We start from the raw sequence: 8,978 nt of genomic DNA on the forward strand, positions 1-8,978 counted from the left end.
GATAAACACTGCGGCGTTCGCGTCAGGAACTGAACCGTACGCGATCGTACGTGTGACTGACAGCTGGATAGCCGACATATTGTAGTATGTTGATTCACGCATACCGCGCTCAATTATTCAAGATGTTATATGATACCAGAGGTCGAGAGGCACATTAAAGACCACTGGTTAAAAAAGACGTATACTCCGATCACTTGAAACCAGTAAGTCTCAATGTTGTGATATGTAAATTAGAGAGAAAGTCACTGAAAATTGTACTTGGTGAGACACGTAATGATAAATGAGGATTGAAGATTAAGTAAGAACCCTTAGGTGATAATAGTGAAATTAATTAGTGCAAGTTTGGTTGAACACGGAAACAGAGGCGTGTATGTGTAGCCCAGAAGGGGAACGGAAAACAATAAAAGACTTAAGTAGAGAAGAACAGGGGGGAGGACCAGGTATGGCCCGCAGAAGAGGGCTATTATAGTAGCCCAAACAACATAATCTGATGTGCCTGGGAATAGCCTGGATTCCTTATGCCCCAAACACAAAAGTCTGATGATGAGCCACATATATAGCTGTCAAATGGATAAAGAAACAATTGATTCATATATACGAAGAAATAATAATGTTTGCATCGGGCGGGAGAGACAACCTTGCATGCAAAGTACATTTACATTGTTGGGAAATGCCAACTGATTGGTTCCTTGTAATAGTTCTGGCATCTATTAGAGGAACACAGATAGTTCATGGTCAGTGTTGAGACCGTGTGCGACTGTGCGATACTGGCAAATAAGTCTGGCTTCTAGTTGTCTTAATTTCAGCACTAGGTTGCCTCCTCGTTGGGGCAACGTCACTTTCACCATGCCTACAAATCTGATATTGGACTTGTCATCAAGTTGGTGTTCTCTTTGCCAATGTGTTGCCAATGGATATTTCGAGTCCTGATTAGAGATAGTGGACAGATGTTCCCGAATTCTTATCTTTAGTGGTCTAATAGTACTGCCAATATAGCGATTGCCGCACACACATAGAATGCAATATACACAGAATTTGGAGTTGCAGTTAATAAAGGAATTGATTCGGTGTACACCCAGTTTACCAAAGTCAATTGCACTGGTTACTAAGGCATAGTCACACATCGAACAGTTCCCGCATCTGTTGAAACCGTGGCTACCTGCCTGCTCTAGCCAGGTCTTTACTGGTTGTTCATTAGCCATAAAAGATGGTGACAGAATGCTTTTTAAATTTGCTGCTTTGCTAAAAATAAAACTGAGTTGGGGGTCTAGCCAAGATATGATGTCGTGATCAAGTTGGAGTAAATGCCAGTGTTTTTTAACAATGGTATACAAGTCTGAACTATCTGCATTAAACCTCGTAATAAATTGAAGTTTCTTACTGTACGGAGCTTGCTTTTTAGCTTTGGGAGTAAACAGATCGCTTCTCTTCAGACCCATGACTGAGGCTTCAGCTTGTTTAACGGCATGCTTGTCATAGCCTCTTGACAAAAATTGTCTATATATAAATTGACATTCATCTTGAAAATCACCATTATTCGAACAATTCATTCTTGCTGTTATGAATTCACCTTTAGGTATATTACGAATGACAGACTTCTTATGACAGCTGGAAGCATGCAATACAGAGTTAACAGCCGTGTCTTTACAAAATGTTTTAGTAACAAGTTTATGGTCAATTATGCTGATTGTAAGATCTAAGAAATTGATACTGGTGTCGCTGTATTCATGAGTGAATTGGATACCCCATGTATTGGTATTCAAGAAAGAGACAAACTCATTCAAACAGTCCACTGTTCCTGTCCATACCAAAAGAACATCGTCAATGTACCGCTTCCAAACATACATATTTTGAACAAAAGGGTTGTTAACCAGTGCAAACTGTTGTTCAAAGTGATGCATGAAGATGTTCGCAAGGGCCGGTGCATAGCTCACGCCCATTGCTACACCAATGAGTTGTTTATAATAGACATTGTTGAATATGAATACATTATTAGTTAATGCAAAAGATAGAAATTCTTTTAACATTGCTATATGGTCAAAAAATGATGCCGAATGGCTTCTGAATATGTACTCAACACTTGCAATTGCTTTATCATGATCTATTGAAGTATACAGTGCCTTAACATCAAGCGTTACCAAAATTAATCCAGATTTGATCTTTAGTTCATCAAGTATTTGTAATGTATGCATAGTATCTCTCAGGTAAGTAGGTATAGTGATAACCAAAGGAGACAGGCATTCGTTGATATAAATGGATAAGGGTTCCAGTATGCCACCACCACCACTGAGTATTGGTCGACCTTCAGGTATAGTATCAAAGGACTTGTGTATCTTTGGCAAAAAATACGATGTTGGCATAGTTGGACCATCCACTACAAGGAACTGTTTCTCTACATCGGTCAGTAAACCCTGTGAGTGCCATGAAGAAAACATTCAGCAGGCTGCTGTTTCAGCTTTGGTAAGGGGTTAGAGGGAAGAGGTTCATAACAACCTGGGGATGTGAGATGTGTTAATCCCATTGTAATATAATCCTTTTTGTCCATGATTACTACGTTTCCCCCTTTATCTGCCTCTTTGATGATGATTGAATTAATCGATACTAGTTCTCGTAGAGCTTTTTGTTCAGAGTAGGATATGTTGTGCCTGGAATTCCTAACTTTACTTCTAGGTTTGTCCTGTAATAGGTGAATATCATTCAGAACCGCTTGATGAAAGGTATCAATGACATTGTCTTTAGGAAACGTTGGCACAAATTTGGATTTATTAGATAACTCTTTAATTTTTAGATTTTGTTGTTGAATGTCGAGATCATGCATAAGTACTGTTATGTTCATAAGTGAATTATGTTCACATTCTTCTAATGAGAGAAGTACATGTGTGTTAAGCATGGTTTGCATCGTGATATCTGATGGGCTAGGTACAGTGGTTTTGCTTTTAAAGAATTTAACTTGAGTGGCAAAAAACTTTTTTAGTTTAATTTTGCGAATAAATTTGAACATGTGGTGAATGTGCTTTGTTTCCAAACAGTACGAAGACCTAGGTCTAGGGTTTTGGTCCGTGTGGTGAGGTTACATACATTGCAACGACCTCACGGCGAGTGTCCTTGTGCCCGTGTGGTGTCCCATAGAGTGGTTTGTATATCATCACCGGGCTCTTTGTAGGAATGCATTCCTACAAAGAACCTGGTGATGATATACAAACCACTCTATGGGACCAATGTATGTAACCTCACCACACGGACCAAAACCCTAGACCTAGGTCTTTGTACTGTTTTGTACTGTTTGGAAACAAAGCACATTCACCAATTGTAATACAGCTAATGCTATTTATATGATAAAATGCCCCTGTAATCTCATCTATATAGGGATGACCAGCAGACCCATAAAAAACGGATACAGGAACACATGTCCTGTATCAGGACGAGGCTTGAAAATGCACCCCTGGTAGCCCACTTCTAGTCACAAAAACACACACCTGAGGACATCATATGGAACATTGTGGAAAGGTTTAAGTGCCCTAGAAGAGGAGGCGATATCGCCAGTATGCTCTTGAAAAGAGAACAGAATTGGATCTTCCGCCTCAAGACCGACACAGGTGGACTTAATGAGTCTATCCCCTGGCAGGCTCTCTCTTTCATTCCGTAGACACCCCAGCATTTTGAAACTGAGCCCCAATTTAGGACTTAGGACCTTGGCACTCCCGGAGCGTCATACCTTGGAGCACGGCAGTGCTTTACTAACATAGGCACACATTCAACATGTAGGCCCTGTTTCTTCCTTTATAAATCACAGGAAGATGGACTACATATCACATCCCCATGAGTAGTGTTGTGGGCAATCTTACGGGCATTACATTTCGCCTGCCTATAACATGAATACTGTACACCTTACTTTACACTGACTCACTGCAATTATGATAGTGTATTTGGGGTGATGATTTACCATCTCGCGCGTGCGACGGAGGGATTTCCCCAGCATGGCATGTGGCCGAATTTGTCCCCTCACTGTTAAGCCTGATTTTGCCTGATCTATATTCCTGCCTCCGGGCCACAGAGAGTTTAGACACGAGCTTCCAGGTTCGCGTACATAAAGCAACACGTTTTGCGCAAATGTGATCTGGACAGGTGACTCTGCGACTCCTTAACAGATAGTGGACTCAGTCGCAGTTATCGCAGACGGCTAGGGATTCAGACGCGGGTTGGACCTTTGAGAGCAAGTAAGTACCTCAGACATCGTATTTCTGAATTGCTGACTGACCTCTGCAGACCAAGGGGACAGAGAGCGTTGGTGGCACAAGGCGTACCCTGCGTACCCCGCAGCCCGACCCCTCCAACCATACAGATGGTGATCCGTCCACCTCAGATACCAATATTATTATAGTACAATTTGCCAGCTGGGGTTTCCTCACATTACAATAAGGAGATGGAGGGAGGGAGGGGGCCCCTCTGAGATCCTTTTGAGTCTGATTCCGCTGAAGGGAGTTATTTAGGTAGGATGGTCTCTAATCCTGATAGCCCTGCAACTGCTGCTATTGAGTATTAACGAAAAGAAAAAGGTTTGGGAGCGGGGGGTTTAGGACACTATCTCTGATGCAAGTAAAGCTGGTCAGATTGTCAATCATATTCGATCCCACTGTTGGATATGATAGTGAGAGAGTGGAGGGTATCTAATAGAACTTGAGTTTTGAAAAACTCGTCTAGTGGTAATACAATTATCAGCATGGATTCTCATTTTTTATCAATTGAATCACATCCCACTACTGACACCATATGTAAGGAAGGCATGGTATGAATATTAAAACAGACACACGTGACCACAGTTCAAGGGTGTTTATTGAACTTTTAACAAGGGTGTGATAAACGCCTATCTATTCCTAAATCTACAGGTGGCAGCAAGCTACGACCATCAAATAATAATAAAGTCCTAGTGGAGTCTCATCAAAATAAATGGGCCTTTACTAAAAATAAGACTATTGCCAATCCTTATCTCTAAATACAAATAGTCTGGGGTAGTGTTCATAAAAACAAAGAAGTGTTCACAAAAATGGTATGCCAGGGTGTTCAGGCCATCTGCCTCCCTTCCTCATGTTTTCAGCATGGGACAAGGCAGTTCACTTGCGCATAGCACACTCTCAGGCTCCTTCGGCACAAGGACACAGTACCGTTAACAGAATCAGGGCTTCTGTGCCCAAGTCTCTTAAGTTATCAAAGTCTCTTGATTCAGAGGGCCTGAGGTACCAAAACAAACAAAAACGTTCCTTTCCTCTTACAAGTGCTCAAGTCAGGCGATTCACTCCTCAGCCTGGATCCCCATCAGCCGGGCTCAGATCCCTTTTTATACCACAATCGTTACTTTGGATCCCCCTCTTCCGGCCTCATATCGCCTTGTCAAATGTTCAGAGAATATCCTTTCTCGGATGACTCACGATTCACCCCAGATGCCCCTCAGCTAGGCTCATACCCCCTTTTTACGCAATTAGTCTACCTCAGCTGGGCTCAGACCAATTGCGGTTCGTATTAGCTATCAGAGACTTTCGAATGTAGACAGGGTTTAGATTGACCCATTGCAGGACCACTTCAATTTCACAATTCACAAATTACAATTTACATTTGCCACCTCTCAGTTGGATACCTAACAGAGGCCATCGAATTAGCACCTGTGTGGATCGGATCACTCTGTATATGGTATCTATCTTGGCTTCAAAAGTTCAGCCACTCCTTAGATGTTCAATTATATTCATGTTGCTCATCACAGACGCTTCACACACTGTTCTATTCAGATTTCTTCATACAATGTTGCCGCTTGTAACCTTTATTCTAACACAGACCGGTCTGCTATCAATCTCCCTGGCTCACTAGCTGTGCTGACTTTACTGGTGCTGCTTTGGTATAGAAGCCAAGGACAGTAACACACCAGCAATCACTCCTCCCCGCTTTGGCTATCAACACGAGAGAGCCCTGGGTACTTCCAACACACACTGCACATTTCTTCAGCTTTAATTCCAGGTCTTATGTTTCTTATTCTTGAAGGCTTGTGAAAGTAGTATTTTTTTGTTACCTAAAAGGTAAAGGGGACTTCCCTCCTTGCAGCCCTCTCTGGTCTTGCTGTCTTTTTCCCCTTATTAACCAGCCATCTTGGAACTGCTGCATCCTCATGTGATTTGCTTTGCTCAGAGTATGCTTTTGTGCTCCGCCTTTTATCTGTGTTGGGAAGTGTGATGGAAGTCAGGTGTGTGTAATGATCAGTAATGGCCTGACTCTGTCTGACCCTTGTGTTGGGACATGTCAGGTATATGTCTCGGGTGTTAGTCTGTTTTCTCTCATTGTAAGCTGTCCATGAGAAAGTGTTTGTGTCGGGAAAGGGGCGGGTGTTCCTAAGTATCCTACCTGATAGGATGGAGAAAAGGTGTTACAGGGAAGGGGATACTGTGTCTCACCATCTGGTGCCCCACTTCCCGAAGACCCCCTGTCCAGGTGATACTCCCACCCTGGTCCACCCCCAAGAACTGGATCCAAAAGCAATGGCCATGCCCTGGCCGCCTGGATGACAGATCTCTGGGGATTAGCGGGTGAGACACCTTCAGTTTTCTCACACAGGAACACCCCTGCTGTTTGCTTTTCAAATTCATATATCCACTTTCTCGTCCCTGCCGTGAGCTGCGGTAGGGCCTTAATCAAATTGTTGTTATCCATCTGGGGCCATGGAACATACTGTGTCCAGCCCGCCCCCTTATGTATGAGGGGCATCTGCATCGTCGCCTTACTTCCTGCACCCTTCTTCGTGATGACTATTCTCTACCAACGTTATCCAGCCAGCCCTGTTCCTCAACCTGCCCCCTGCTAACAAACCTCCTACTTGGGTGGTACTCTCAGCTGCCTGTTCACCCCTTCCTTCTTCCTCGCTCTGACCTTCCTCCTCGCTCTCACACTCAAAAAATGTATCATCGTCCTCTTCCTACACATTCTCTCCCAACACCGTATTCTCCTCTCCCAGCATTAGCCACCCACCCGGGCTTCTTTCTTTCTCAACACCTACACATCTTATTCCTTCAGTATCCATCCTAAGCAGCACTTCCCCTGATTTACATTCCTCTGACCCTTCTCTCGATGCCCCTATATCAGTTACTGCTCTTGGGGCTGCCTGTATCCTTTACAGTTCTTTTAGCAATCCTGTTAGCCTATCCTCGAACTCCCTTAACCTGAAACCCGCCAATGCCGATACTTCAGGTGGGTGAGGGAAGGGGTAGCCTGTGGTGTTACTGGTGCTGAAGGGGACCTTACCACAGCAGAAGGGGTCCCCATCGCAACAGGTAACATAACTTGGATTGGTGTCTGCAGGATATGCTGTGAAGAGATATAATCCCTTACAGTCCGCCTGGCGCCCCACCATCTCCTTCTCCCTTCCTGCACTTCCCATATTTCTGTCTCTGCGCCTCTATTCCGTTCCCTTGATCTTCTGCAACTTTAAACATACTCCAGATGTATAGAATTTATTTTCTCTTCTGTAGCTGCTTACCCTTATATTTTGCTACTAAAAATGTGGACATGTCTTCCGCTCTTGTGTGAGCGCTGCCCTGGCCATGGAGAGGGCATTGCCCCTTCTCCTTTCTCCACATTCCACTGCTTATGATATTTCTCCACCCTGTCACAACACAGTGGCAGGGCATTGTCCATATTTTCTATTGGTGTTCCACCCTCCATGCTAGTGGTATCTCCCTCTTAGACCCCACAAAGACCAGCCAATGCACCGCGCATGCTGCCGCTTGCTTATAATAACAAAACAAAGGAAATCAACCCCCATCCTTTTCTATCCCCCTTCTTTACACACATACACCACTCCATGGAAACATCCAATACCACACCACACCGCGATGCACACACTTACCGCCCCTTCTGGGGCCTGTTCTTCATTCAATAAAACACAAATAGAGTGCAATAAAATAACAAGCTAATATACCAACCACTACTTATTCCAGACATATTATGGGACCACTAGTTTTATTTCTATATTCCTCCTTAAAATAATATACTGTCTTGTGGTACCACCTTCACTCCCCTTCTGAGGAGGGGCTCCTTGCCTAACCTTTGCCTTACCTTATAATGCCTTACCGAAACACTGTCTTCATAAAACACATTTTAATAACAAATAACCCTAACCTCACCCACGTCTCATCAATGACGTCACTGCCCACATACTCCCACCTTTCACAATTCCCCATACATCTGTCACCTACTTGTTATCATTTACAAGAGCCTGCTCATATGTGCGGGCTCTCCCGAACTCCACCGTCACAGGGTTCCAACACTGGCCTAGACTCTCCTCTGCGCTGCGCCCCACTTCAAAAAGCAGAGGACGTCTCTTAAAATGGCTCCTGCTAAACCACTGGGAACATGTGTTTTTTCAGGACTGGTCACTCTATGTGGGCGCTGCACCTTCTATAGAAGCAGCCTGGAAGCCTCCGCAAATACGGGTGGCGCTGGGATCACGTCGGGCCACCAATTGAAGACAAGTCCCTGAACGCTCACACCAGAGAGAATACAACCCGCTAGGGAAGAAAGGCCCAAGTCGATCTTATAAGGGTAGCACGTTTTTAATCTCACATGCAGATGAGAGCAACAGCAAAGAACTCTGCTGCTAAGAACTCCTACTAAACAACTATTTTATCACTAATACAGTGCACTTGGCAGGCCTTAAGACAGACACAAATGAGGTTCTGGGGCACTCTAACCTTTAGGCACATATTTCAATCACTGCCCTCGTGCCATCCGGCTCCAATGTCTCCACCCTCATTTTGAACTATAATCTATCCCTCCCAGAACCTCGCAATACAAATCACATGATTGACGATTCAACAATGTGCCCTGTCCGTCCTCTTTGAACATCTCAGGACTTGTTACTTTGGGGTTGGTGGTCAAAGGGCACCTGGCGCCATGGAATCCAGAGGTCTTGAGTGTTAGTTATATGGGACATAACTCGT

Source organism: Ambystoma mexicanum, chromosome 1q (genome assembly GCF_040938575.1).
Source record: "Ambystoma mexicanum isolate Mex_15411 chromosome 1q, UKY_AmexF1_1, whole genome shotgun sequence".
NCBI lineage: Eukaryota > Metazoa > Chordata > Amphibia > Caudata > Ambystomatidae > Ambystoma > Ambystoma mexicanum.